The 13,611-nt window shown below is 37.7% G+C and overlaps 1 protein-coding gene across 1 annotated transcript in view; it reads right to left on the bottom strand.

Moving 5' to 3' along the window:
* Nucleotides 1–12,534, bottom strand: part of LOC122812197 (volume-regulated anion channel subunit LRRC8D-like) — a 336,914-nt gene extending 324,380 nt beyond the window's left edge. The window contains exon 1 of the mRNA XM_044084530.1: nt 12,428–12,534. The gene's annotated coding sequence lies outside the window, so the exon portion shown is untranslated. The remainder of the gene's footprint in view (nt 1–12,427) is intronic.
* Nucleotides 12,535–13,611: the final 1,077 nt, after the last annotated feature.

Genomic DNA, 13,611 nt, shown 5'->3' with positions numbered 1-13,611 from the left:
GCCTCTGAACAGGTGAACCAAGGATGTTATCACAGGGTATATTTCTGAGACTGAGTAAATTTAAAAAGACATTGATATTGTCATGCTTTGACCTCTCTAGCAATTGTTTTGCATTCTGTACTGCACGCTCAGCCAGGCAATTTGACTGTGGGTATTCTGGACTACTAGTAATATGAACAAAGTCCCACTCTTTTGCAAATTTTTGAAACAATTGATTAGTAAACTGGGTAATGTTGTCAGAGATAAGTTTATATGGACTACCATGGACATTTTAACTTAGTAATAACAGTAGTGGACATTAGGTTAGGTAGCAAATCGATCTCAAACCACTTCGAATAAGAGTCTACCAACACTAAGTAATGCTGATTGTTCCACTCGAATAGGTCAGTGGCTACTGTTGACCAAGGTAGTTCAGGAATCTGGCTTAGTTGAAGTGGCTCATTTTGCAAATGCGGTTGAGTACTACTGCATACTGAACAAATAGAAAGCACTTTATCAATGTATTTTGATAGAGAAGGCCAAAATACTAGTCCTCTCACCCTTATTTTGGTAGAATCAAAACATGGATGGACACGGTGTAAAATCTGGATATACTCAAGTTGTAAGGAAGTAGGAATGACAACTATAGGACCTTTGAAAGTGATACCATCTTCCATCATCTCATCTCTGTAAGGAAAATAAGGCTGCACTTCAGGCGGTACACAAGACTGCTTTGATGGCCATCTAACATTAATGAAGTGGTTGAGCTTTTGCAATACTGGATTAGGCTTTGTATGATCTCTCAGCTCATCAAGTCTCGTGGTAGAAAAAAATTAAGCACTTCCATGACATCGAAGTCAAAATTCTCTGCATCACACTCTTCTGCTGTATTTCTGGGCGATCTGGACAAGGTATCATCCAGATAAAGAAGTTTGCCTTTTGTGTAGACCATTTTGAAGTTGTACATTTGCAATCTCAGCATCATTCTTTGTAATCTTGCTGGGGCTGTACGCATAGGCTTTTTTAAAATAGTAACTAGAGATTGATGATTAGTCTCGTGAATAGCTTGACTATAAATATAATCATGGAAATTTGAACATGCGAACACAATTGCGGAAATTTGAACATGCAAACACAATTGCGAAAAGTTCTTTCTCAATTTGAGAATACTGCATTTCGGTTTGGGTAAGAGTTCTAGATGCATATGCTACTGGCCTGCCTTCTTGAAGAATAACTGCACCAAGACCAAACTTTGAAGCATCACAAAAAAAAAAATTACTGGTTTATTGACATCATAGTATCTTAATGTAGGTGAAGTGGCAATTTTCTCTTTGAGGTCATCAAATGCTCTCTGGTGCTGTTCCAACTATGACCATGCAACATTTTTACGAGTTAGCTCTCTTAAAGGTGCTGTCAACTCACTAAAGTCAGGTATAAACTTGCCCAAATAGTTAACCATACTAAGGAAATGTAGGACTTGGACATTGTCTGGTGCTGGCATCTCAAGAATGGCTGCTTGCTTGGATGGATCAGGTCTTAAGCCAGTATTAGTGAATAAATTACCTACATATGTACTTCTGGTAGACTGAATTTACATTTCAGAGGACTGTGCTTCAAGTTCACTTCACATGCTCTGTCTAGAAATTTCTTGAGGTTTCTGTCATGCTCTGCTTCACCACTGCCTCCAACCAATAAATAAATCATCTACTATTATGGCACATGGATAGCCCGAAAAAATTTTCTCCATTGCACGCTGAAAGACTTCACTTGCAGAATTTATTCCAAAAGGCATCCTGAGAAATCTATATCTACCAAATGGAGTACTGAATGTAACCAGTAGTGAAGATTTGTGATCAACCATCACTTGCCAAAATGAACTCTTTGCATCCAGGACAGAAAAAACTGTGGCATTTGGCATCAGGGTTGCAACTTCCTCAACTGTACGCATAGGATGGTGAGGTCTCTTTAATGCTTTGTTCAAGTCTCTTGGGTCAATTCATATTCTGATTTAATCTAAACTCTTTTTATGAGCAGCTACCATGGAAGATCCCCATTCAGTTGTTTCTGTAGCTGGACAAATTACACCTTCCTGCACCATTTTATCCAACTGGGCCTTGACTTTGTTCTGCATAGCTATCAGAACTCTCCTTGCTGATCTGACCACTGGACTGAGCTCTGGGTCTATTTTCATGGAATACACAACTGGAAGTTTGTCTAACTTGTCATCGAAAACATCAGGATACTCTCAGAAAATACCATTGGTGAAACTGGAACAAAGACATGTGCTAACATGATGTACTTCTTTGGTAAAAGAAAGCAGTTTCATTCTCAAACTATCTCTGAGACCCAACAATGACTGCAAAGGTGTTCGGACTACATAGACTTGTAAGCTGTAACTGTTACCAGCCGAATAACATGACAGCACTACTGAGCCTTCGGTTTGAATTTCTTCACCTACATACACAAGTTTCACACAATTAGCCAAATTAAGTTGCTCACCAGCTCTCACCTTAGCAAATGTTTCTGTTGACATAACATTACACTGAGCTCCATGGGTTTACCACTGATAAGGACAGTACAAAACATGTCATTCTTTGTCAACATATCTACTGCATTAATCTTTTCACCAACCACTGAAACACCAGCTACATAGAAAGTAGAGTTATAGCTTTCTACATGATCAACTTGCTTTTTTAATTGACCCTTCTTTGTAACTGAATGAGGTTTGATTTGCAAAACTTTTGATAATGATTCCATTTTTTACACTTGTGGCATTGCTGACCACACACTAAGCACTTTTACCTTTTAAACCCATGATTGGCACCAAAACTGCAACCGTTAACAAAAAAATTTGACTCTGGCTTTGCTGACTCAAATGTAAACTGCACTGAACATATCTGTTTTACTGAACTAGTCTTAGAACTTGCTGGAAAGCTACAAGCCCTCCCAGGGGAACCTGCAGGGGCTGCAGCTGCTATGTGCTTAGGCCTGTTTCTGCTAGCCACGTGCTACATGCTGTCTATGTTTGCTCTGGAGCCTGTTGAAACCATGCTTTTATCACTTGCAAGCATACTTGTGTGCTTTTCTGTGAGCTCATGGATTTGACAAATCTCAACAGCTTTGCTCAATGTTAAATCACTGTCACAAAGCAAAATCTTCCTCACTGCAGCATTATTAACACCACAGACAAGCCTGTCCTTTATCAACTTGTCTTTCAAATCACCAAACCTGCATGTTTTAGCTTTATTCCTCAAGTCAGTAGTGTAAGCTGCAAAAGTTTCTCCTGGCTTTTGGTCTCTTGTATAAAATAAGTGCCTCTCTAATGTAACATTTGTCTGGGGGCTGTACATTTCTCTAAATTTACATTTAAAGCACTCAGGGTCCTCCCATGATTCAGATGGTACAACAATAAGACAGTTTCCCCCTCTCCTGCATATACTGCTGGTGCACACACAAATGAACGCTCCCTTTCAATGGCCTCTGACCCTGCTAGGTTAAGCAAAATTAATGCCCTGGTAACATGTATCATTGTCCAAACAAGGTGCTTGTATGAAAATATCATATTCCTACTCAAATACCCTCCAATTCTCTGCAGTATTATGATCAAATACAAGTGGACTTGGTCTGCAAAATGCCTCTGCCACATTAACACACACACACTAGTGAAGGCTTTTGCAATTATGCAAGTACATACACACATATACATATGCCAGAAATTCATGCCCGAACTTGTAATTATGCCCAACAGCACAAGAAGCCTCTAAACAACTGAACTTTGCGAAATAAGTCTCCGTGGCACAAGAACACTTTTGAAATCACTGTACTCTGCGAAACCACCTCTTATCAGTCCAAGAAACATTTCAAAATAATTGCACTTTGTGAATAAACTGTATACAGCACACTGAAATTCTTCCAAAATGGCTGCACTTTGCTAAATAACTCTGCACAGTGTAAGAAACACTTTGAAATGGCAGCACTCTGTGAATAAATGTACAGATGCCAACAAAATTTTCGAAATGGGTGTATTCTGACTGTACTTTACGAAATAGTTAGACTTTGTACACCGTAAACTCTTCTAAATAAATGTGCAGTAATACAGCACACACTGTAAGCACTTTACACACTCTGAGATACTTTGAACAACTTCAGTTATACTTAGAACAGCTTCTGTCAATGTGAAATAGTAGCTCATGCCCAAATACAGTAATTTGCCAAAAAAATGCAGTTGCCTTGCTTTCTTATACTTAATTTGCCAGTTTATTATTTCCATTATGCCCATTTAACCTCTTTTTATACTCACTATACTTTTCTTATGCTCGTTTTACATTAAACATGCTCATTTTACTTTAAACATGCTCATTTTGCAACTCTGAATACCTTATAAACTTTTCTGATAATTTTATCAAATATCATAATTCCGAACATCTCGTCTAATCAATAATGCATTTTGTGCCTTTCCTTTGAATAATAATATGTTTTTGTGCTATTCGTTTAATTAATAATGCATTTTGTGCCCTTCAAATGCTCCATCTTGTTTCCCTTATAAAATACACCATTTGTGTGAGTTTTGATTACCTGTAGATCTGTTCTGGTCCTTTTCATACCCAGTCTGTTTAACATGCCTTCACCGTTAACTCTGCACCTTGTGGCTTGAAGAAGCAGTCTCCTGAATCCCGGTTCTGACACCATGTCGCTCATCTGGTCAGGATAAAACAGACGAATAGTTGTGGGTTCTGTTCAAGCAGCTTTATTATATACAAACACAACATGATTGAAGCTTAGTAACTTAAACTTATAAACAGATTGACTAGCACACTCATACATGTTCACATTCTGGCTGTTCTCTCAAAATGGCACTGCTGCCTGCACGTGCTTGTTATTTATATGCACATGCCAAACTTGGAAATGCTTCTTAAAGATACAGCACACATGCTGCTCTATACTAGCCATATTTTCAAAAGTAATTTCTATTTTTTCTAATACTCCTGAATAATTTTTCACTACTCATTCCTTAAATTCCTCTCTTTTCAGCAGATAGGTGGGAAAGCACCAGTGTCTCAATTTTATTTTATTGCCCTGTGTGACGGCCGTGCCCTGGCCCAGCATTTAAGGGGCCTCAATCCTCAACACTAACACGAGGGTGGGCGTCTCATATAAGAGGAAAGGATAACAAATACACACAGTAAAGTACAATTTCCCTTAAGTGCACACAGAGATCACAGTCTGGGGCTGGTTGCTCCCTTGCTCCCCAGGTCCCGAATAAGACTCCCCACTGGCACAGCTATAGGGTCCAGATCTCAGCCTAGCTGGCAAGCTAACCTCCAGTACCCTCTCTGTCCCACCACTGCTTCATGTCCCTGCCCAGGTAGCTGACACACCGCACACACTTTGAGATAAGTATTTATACAACTTCACATACACTCCTGGGAAAGGCTGACACAGATTCTCCAGCTGTGCCCTTTACCCAGACTATACGGTAGTAATTTCTGCTACCACCAGCTAATACTTATCAGCTACCTAAAGGCTCTTAAAAGGGTGTCCAATTATTACTGTGCAATATTATTATCCAATTGGTAATGTGACTAATCAGTCTAAGGCTTATTAGAGTGGCCTTGTACAATAAACTCTATAAATATGCAATGTACTTTAGAGCTTACATATCTCTACACAAACCAGCCACAGGTAAAAGGTTTTAAAATATTTAATAATAAATAATTAAAAACACAAGACAATAATACTACTACGCAAGAGTGATATCTAAGAGTTCAGAGATCACACAGAAACTTAAAACAATACAGTAGGAAAGTTCTGATATAACAGAAAAACACTTGTCTAACTTTCTTATAAGTTCCTAACTATTACTACAAGAAAACATACTTCTAAGATACTACTTACATAAAGAGAGCATAAGGCAGTGCTGAAGGTTGGATATTAAGATCAAATGCTTACAATTTCTCTCTCAACAATAGTTTTTAAAATCACTAACACATTTCTGCTGGGCCCTCCCAGATTACATTATTTTGACACTTAAGTTTTCCCAGTAAACATATTACATCATTTTGACACTTAGTCTGGAGTTCTCAGGTCAAAAGGCTACATTATTTAACAATCTAACACCTGCTCAGGAAACTACAACAATAAAAGACATTTCACAGGTACACTCTAGTAATTATTCCTTAAGTTAAGACAATAGAAAGAATGTGTTCAGTTAGCCTCTTCGGCACCACTATTTAGATCAAAAGAGTATACAAGACATAATTATAACTTTAAAAGAACATATGAAATGCTTAGCTTAGTTTTCCTTACAGCAGATGGGAATGTTGCTACAATCTTGAAGTTCACATTTTACAGTGTTTTCTTTCATTTAAGAAACAAGGCTGTATTTTACATTTATATTTATAAATGCCAGACATATATCAAATTATATTTGACTAGGCTGGCAGCCTTCGCCAATCTTCCCTCAATCTTCACACCCTGTATTTTTATTTTAGTTATTATTGGAGCATGATCATAAATACTTATTAGATGCATATCAAAACTTTTGATTAGATTTACATGTTCCTATGAAATATATGATATGTCTAGTCTAGACCAGTTTTTGTATATTGGGGAATAAAATGTAAATTCACTCAAAACTCCTACTACTGAATTCACATCTTCCATGCCAAATATTTTGATGTGTCTTCAAAAATCTACCCTCCTTTGTTATATTTTCCATTCTGGGCCTCCCACTACTGCAAATCAAATTCCATTCCCCACTAAGTAATATTCCCTGCTGAAAGATGAGTATTTGTCCCAGAATTTTCTTAAGCTCCATTATAGGAGTTTTAGGTGGACTATAAATACCTGCCAGTGTAATCCTCCTCCCTGTCTGTAGCCCCTTAGTACTACAAATCTACCATTATTATCTTTTTTTTCCCATCTTCTATCACTATTGGAGCTCTCTTGTAATTAATATAAGTCCACCTCTTTATCTCTGTCCCAGGTATTCCACCGAATAACTGTCCTGAAAACCCTTCTTTATCAAATTCACATGTTCATTTCTTTCCAAATGTGTCTCCTGTAGCATAGCTATTTGCACTCTGTATTTTAATATAGTTCACAATTCTTTCTTTTTTGTACATATCTGTAAACCCATTTATATTTAAAGATAATAAAGTATTGTGCTAAAAAGTTAATATTCCCATCGTTTATGTGTAACAGCTTTTTTTTAAGTGCCTAGTTCCAGGTTTTGTGTTACACGCTTACACTAATGTTTGGCAGGGTGATCTTTTATGCAGTTGTTTCTTGCCATAACCATTTGCACCTATGTCACATCTTGCAAAACTTTTTGTTTTATTGAAAGCCCTCAAAAAATGTAAATACATTCTGAGCACACCCTTAAAACCCATTACCTTAATACTAACACACACAATTATGTACATCTTTAAATATTAAAGTTTTACCCTTGGGTTAACCTAAAATAATGTTATGCATGCTAAGAAACATGGTACAGTCTGTGCATCTAATAAGTGCTGCTTGGTTTTGTCTTATCTGTATTAGTTTCCCAAATTGGGAAAAGACTTGAATGCTTTTAGAAAGCATTATATCCTAGAAAGAAGTATTCTGTTTTTACTGATCTTTATCAGATTGTGTACATAGAGACATGAGAGAACCAAACAGCCAGTTGTTCCTACAAGCACTTGTTTGTTAGACAATGTTATTTTATTTATTTGCTTTCTCCTAAGACTTGTTACTAGACCAAGCCTTCATTCCCAATGCAAGAGTGAAAAAAGCATAACAATTTTTCTTGTATCCTGCTCTCTTGACCAGACTTTTCTTCTTTTTTTACACTGCAGTACCAACCTTTCTTAAAAGTGAGCAAGGAGAAAGAAAGAAGGAAAACAAAAACTGGGGCACCTATTTACTTTAGGATTCCAATTACACTCAAAAATAATTGAGAAAACTTTAGTTTATAGCATGCAGAATGTATCAAACATTATAACACTACTACTGTTAAGAACAAAATTTTGTTTTACTTACAGTTGTCTTTCCTACCTCTTCCACCTCCTTCCAGACATTAATAGCATGAAGTATGGCACATGCTTTAGAGTCCCCCACAAGTTTATCAAAGTCAAAAAGTCCAATATTTCCAGGTTTTCTAGTTTTGTCATGTTTCACAAATAAAATTAATGCTTTGTAATACCACATTTATTTGTCAATTTCTGAGTTGCTAGTTTTATTCCTGCTGATCTCCATCTCCCAAATCCAGTATCTGCTTCATTTCCAATGTAATACCAGTTGTTTTAGTCAACTCTTGTGCTTATTTTGTCTCTCAAGAATTTTCTGTTGAAACATTGCCAAACGTTTCACTGGCACAGTCTCTCTGTGATTTTTATTACCAGAAGAACAAGAAGCAGAATTTCCTTCTGTTTCATAACGCACTTTTTTTTGGACAAACTTTTGTATATCCTCTTTAGCATGCTCTGCATCAAAAAATGATTTTTTTCCCTTCAAGAAAGAATATTCTGAAAATAGCTGGGTACAGCAGCTTGAATCTCTCACTTGCTTCTCAACATGCTCTGATAAGTAGAATAAATTTACTCATCTTCTGTCTGGTGTACCATGTGAAATAATTTTCTACAAAGACTCCACTGCACTCCACTTTTAGTGCTTTGTCATTCTGCCACACTTTTGTCAGAATCAATGACTTCTGCTGGTTGGATTGCACATTTACTATTAAAGGTCCAGTATGCATTCTCATGACCAGGTTTGGAGCATGCAGACAATGTAAGCTTTCAATTAACAACTCCTGCTGCTGAATACCAGTCAATTTGCTTATTTGTGCTTTCATAAAATGAATACAGTCTGTTCCTTCCAGCTTTGCAGGTACAGCAGAAAAATCACAGGCTTTCCCTACATACTCTGTCCATTAATTCTATTATTTTTGAACCATCTCTTCTTGAGTAGTCACTGTGAAGGCTGCCAGCCTAGCTAGATAGAATTTTGTAAATAATTCTATGTCATTGTAAATATTAATGTAATCCACAGGCTTGTTTACAAATGTAAAGAGAACTATATGTTATGATTAAACTATATGTTGTACTGAACTTCAAAACTGTAACCACAGCGCACTCTGCTGGAAGAAAGCTGATAAGTCAAGCATTGTATGACTGATCTCAAGCTCGTAGACAGGATGTCTGTGATAGGAAAGTATTTCTATTGTCTTGATTTAAAAGATAATTACTAAGGTTTTACATGTATAATGTCTTTTATTGCTGTGGCTTCCTGGCCATGTGCAGCTTACTAAGAATTGTAAATTCCGAGTTTCTGTTAGTCTGGGAACCAGAAAAGTGTCAAGAATGATGTAATGTGAAATGACTCGGCAGTACTGTGTTATAAATTTAACTCATAACATCTGAGTGATGCCTCAGATGCATCTGCAGTTAACTCCTACTGACATCTCTAGGCGTTAAATATTGTTTGTTCATATTTGCATCAATAATTCCAAAACCATGCTACATATAAGATTTTAAATTACTTCACCTTAAAGCGTACACAATGGCAAACTGAACTGCATTAATATTTGAACTATGTCTAGTGCAGGTAAATAGATATTACCTGTTGTTTATGATATTAATTTATATAGATATAATTTTCACATTTTTCTAAATATCTCAACAACCAAGTAACAGACAGATTTCCTTAGCCTCATAGAAAAGCTTTCTGCTAGATGAAGAAAATGCTGCTGACAGTATGTGTGTAACTTGAGTGGTCGCTTATATATTTTAAGTTGTTTACAAAATATTACAAATGTAATAGTTACTATATTTACTATGACTTATAAAATGTGATTTAAGACTTAGAACCTAAAGAATACTTCTTCTTCTGGCTCTTCCCAGTTAGGGGTTGCCACAGCAGATCACCTGTCCGCTCATGATTTGCAGCGGATTTTTACGGTGTTGAGTTGCCAGCCTGGCGCCCAACCTTCCACAGAAGGCACACACACAGCCACTCATGCCTAGGGTCAATTTAGAGTGTCCCATCCACCTACAGCATGTCTTTGGGATGTGGGAGGAAAACCGGAGCACCCAGAGGAAGCCCATGCAACCACAGGGAGGACATGCAGACTCCACACAGAAGCCACCCCAGCATCGAACCAGAAAACCTCTTGCTGTGAGGCAGCAATGCTAACTGCTGCACCACTGTGGCCGCCCTAGAACCTAAAGAATACTACCCGCTATAAAATCAGTTTGTGCTGAAAAAATTGCAATTTATACTTCTTTCATAACTCCTGTGGTTCCCGAGATATGAATATTTGTTTGAAATGTGAGGACATAATTTGATTCTGTCAAAAGGCTTAGGCTATGTCCATTGGAAGTTACACTGCAAACTTGTGCTCCATTGGAGTGAATGAGTTAAGACTTTCTCAGAGAGAGAGAATGGAGGATTTTAGATTTTGTCTGAACCTGAACACATCAACTCAGCAGCACTCTGCCTTTGCTCTGTAAGTAAAACATTTAGAACAGTGATTCTCTTAGAGATAGATAGAAATAGCCAGATTAGTCTAGCCGTTTTCTATATTTGTGGCGGACTATTCTACAGTATTATTTTAAAGCATTTTCCTGTGATTTCTGAACTCTGTAATGTCATTGTGTTGAAGTAATAAGATTTGTCTTGTGTTTTTATTATTAAATATTTTTAAATCTTTCAACTGTGGCTGTTTTGTGTAAAGGTAATTTAAGATCTTAGATTACATTGCAGATATTCGGTGATACTGTCCAAGCCACTCCAACGCTTTAGCCCTGGGCCACACTTACTATTTGGATAACAGTAATATTACACAGTGAAATTGTCACGGTTTGTGAAGGGCCTTATTAGTAGCTGATGAGTAGTTGGTGGCAGTGGATTACTACCTTATAGCCTGGGCAGAAAGGGGCATAGCTGGAAAATCTGTGCCAGCCTTCCCCAGGAGTGTTTGTGTGTTTGTATATCACTTAAATCAAAGTGTGTGTGTGTCAGCAACTTGGGCAGGGACACGAATCACTGTTTGGACAGAGTGGGTACTGGAGGTTTTGGCTTCACTACTTGGCTGGGACCTAGACGCTATAGCTGTGCCAGTGGGAGTCTTATTGGAGATCTGGAGAGAAAAGGAGAAACCAGCCCCAGACTGACTGTGATCTGTGTGCTCTTAAGGGAAATTGTACGTTGCTGTGTGTATGTACTTGTCATCCTTCCCAATGTGTATGCCCCTCACTGGTGCTAGTGGAGAGGATTGAGGCTCCTTGATTACTGCACAGGTGTCACAGTCACATATTCAGACAGTCTTTTTTAATTTCAACCTCTGATTTTTGCAGTTTTGCACCTCATCTGAACATCTTTTTAAAGCTTTCTCTATTTTTTCCCACCCTTTGTTATTTCATTTGATATAGTCTTAAAGTGTTTTGTTTATTTTAATCAGTTCTGAGTACGTTCTGAGTACATTTGACTTACTGCATAAAAAGATTTCGACCTTCATGGTGAATGCAGTCTTTCAATAAATCCAACAAAGTGATATTTAAAAAGCATAAAAACGTTAATAACAATGAAGAAAGAAGAAGGTTAACTCTTTCATTGCAGGCAGCCACTTCATCAGACCTTACATAAATAAATCCAGCTGCAAATCACAACCATTTTTAAACAGAATTGACAACAGTACACAGTTTGCGGTCATCAACAAACTTAATGCCCATTTCCTTGGTCTACTTCACTTCTGAATATATCGTGAATAGCATGGGGACCAGATAAAGCCCTGCAGAACCCTGCTAGTTACACTTCTTGTATCAAATACCACGAGAAAAAGCAAAGGAACTCTCTTTCTGTTGTAAATGACAAACAGGAACTTTGTTCTTGCATATTCATGCTCACTTTTATCACTGGTCACAACAGAAGATTTCCAAAGAAATTTTTAAAAGATGGCTTTTTTAATTCGTTTTTTATACTCCATCGACAGAAAAACAGATACAAATTTTAAAGAAAAAGCATAAGTAACAGTTACTGGCTGACCACGGCAGGAAATATTACGAAGAAAGGAAGTGTTGACTACAAAGGCATAAAAGCAAGTAAGGTAAAATAATGTAAAAACTTAGGTTAAAGATAGTATTGAGCGGTTACAATCAAAGACGCACTCATATTATGCATGTTCAGACTAACGACTTCACAAATGGATTACTGCAATAGCGCGCCTTAAAAAGATTAGTTTGGATCTTTACGAGATGGCTTGAAGCTTCGGTTCCTGGTCATTAGGAGAGCTGTAAACCCACAGACATAAGACTGAACGGGTTTATATTTTGGACTACAACTCCTACTCGTACATCCGATCCGACAGCGGCACACTTTTCCTCTTGGTTGATGTAACAGAAAACGTCGAAATATGTTTTTATGACAAGTAAAATTCATAGTATGTCAAGAAATCATACACAAAACATACCTCAGATCCTCCTCAATTATGCATACTAAAAATAAAAAACGTTTCTGCTTTAACACAACTTCAGCTAAACATATTAAATTGCTTTACAATACTAAGTCTTTTCACAATAACGGAGAACGCCACGAGACCTCAGTGCATGTTGACTGAAGATGCAGCCTCCCGCCAAACTGCTCTTTTGATCGGCATTCCGCATTACCCTTTTCGTTAGGGTCCATAGCGGAACTCCGATCTGCTAATGATTGGCAGTTGATTTTTTACGAACCGACTTGCCAGGCCTAACACACAACCTTCAACGAAGGCACGCCCATTCACGCATGTCTCCACGCAGAAGACGCTCTAGCTAAGAATCGAACCGAACAGCGTCTTACTGGGAGGCGACAACGCTACCGCAGCGCCACCTCTTCCTCACTATTTAAAAAAATCATAGTGAGGAAGAGATGGCTCCGCGGTGGTGGTGCTGCCTGTCTTTCCTCATCACTCACTTGCTTCACATGCTGTAATATACAAACCAGCCCAGCAAACCACACATACAGTGCCTGCCGACAAAACACGTCCATCACGGCTTTCAAGGTGAAAACAAGGGCACGGTGTCAGGTCAAACGGCAAATCAGATTGATCTCTTTGATGGTTTGCAATATCGGCAATCTGTCAAAAAGCAAATAATTACAATAGACAAATTATATTACTAAAAGCGACCCGCTTTACTGATGGCCGTAATGAAAGATATAGGGCCATCTAAAGCTAGTAAGAAATGGTTTGATTTAACAGCAATTTGATAGAAAAACACAATTTTATGAAAAACAGACCAAATCTGAACATTCTGCGAAAATTTGTACAATTGAGAGGTTTGAGTCAGCAACACACACACCTTCTCACTCATGTAGCAAAACACACACACACGTTATCTCACAGACGAACAGAACAGCTAGTTTAAATTACAGATACACATACGCACACTTTCACTCTCACACAGAAACAAAAGGAACCGCTAGTTTTAAATTATATATATACATACATATTCGCTCCCACAGCAGCACAACACACTTTCTGTCTCATACAGCGAAATGGTTTGATTTAACAGCAATTTGCTAGAAAAACACAATTTTATGAAAAACAGACCAAATCTGGACATTCTGTGAAAATTTGTACAATTGAGAGGTTTGAGTCAGCAACACACACACCTT

The sequence above is a fragment of the Protopterus annectens genome, chromosome 9.part0 (genome assembly GCF_019279795.1).
Source record: "Protopterus annectens isolate FY-2018-M chromosome 9.part0, PAN1.0, whole genome shotgun sequence".
Lineage (NCBI taxonomy): Eukaryota > Metazoa > Chordata > Ceratodontiformes > Protopteridae > Protopterus > Protopterus annectens.
This window is presented reverse-complemented; position numbering and strand designations above follow the sequence as displayed.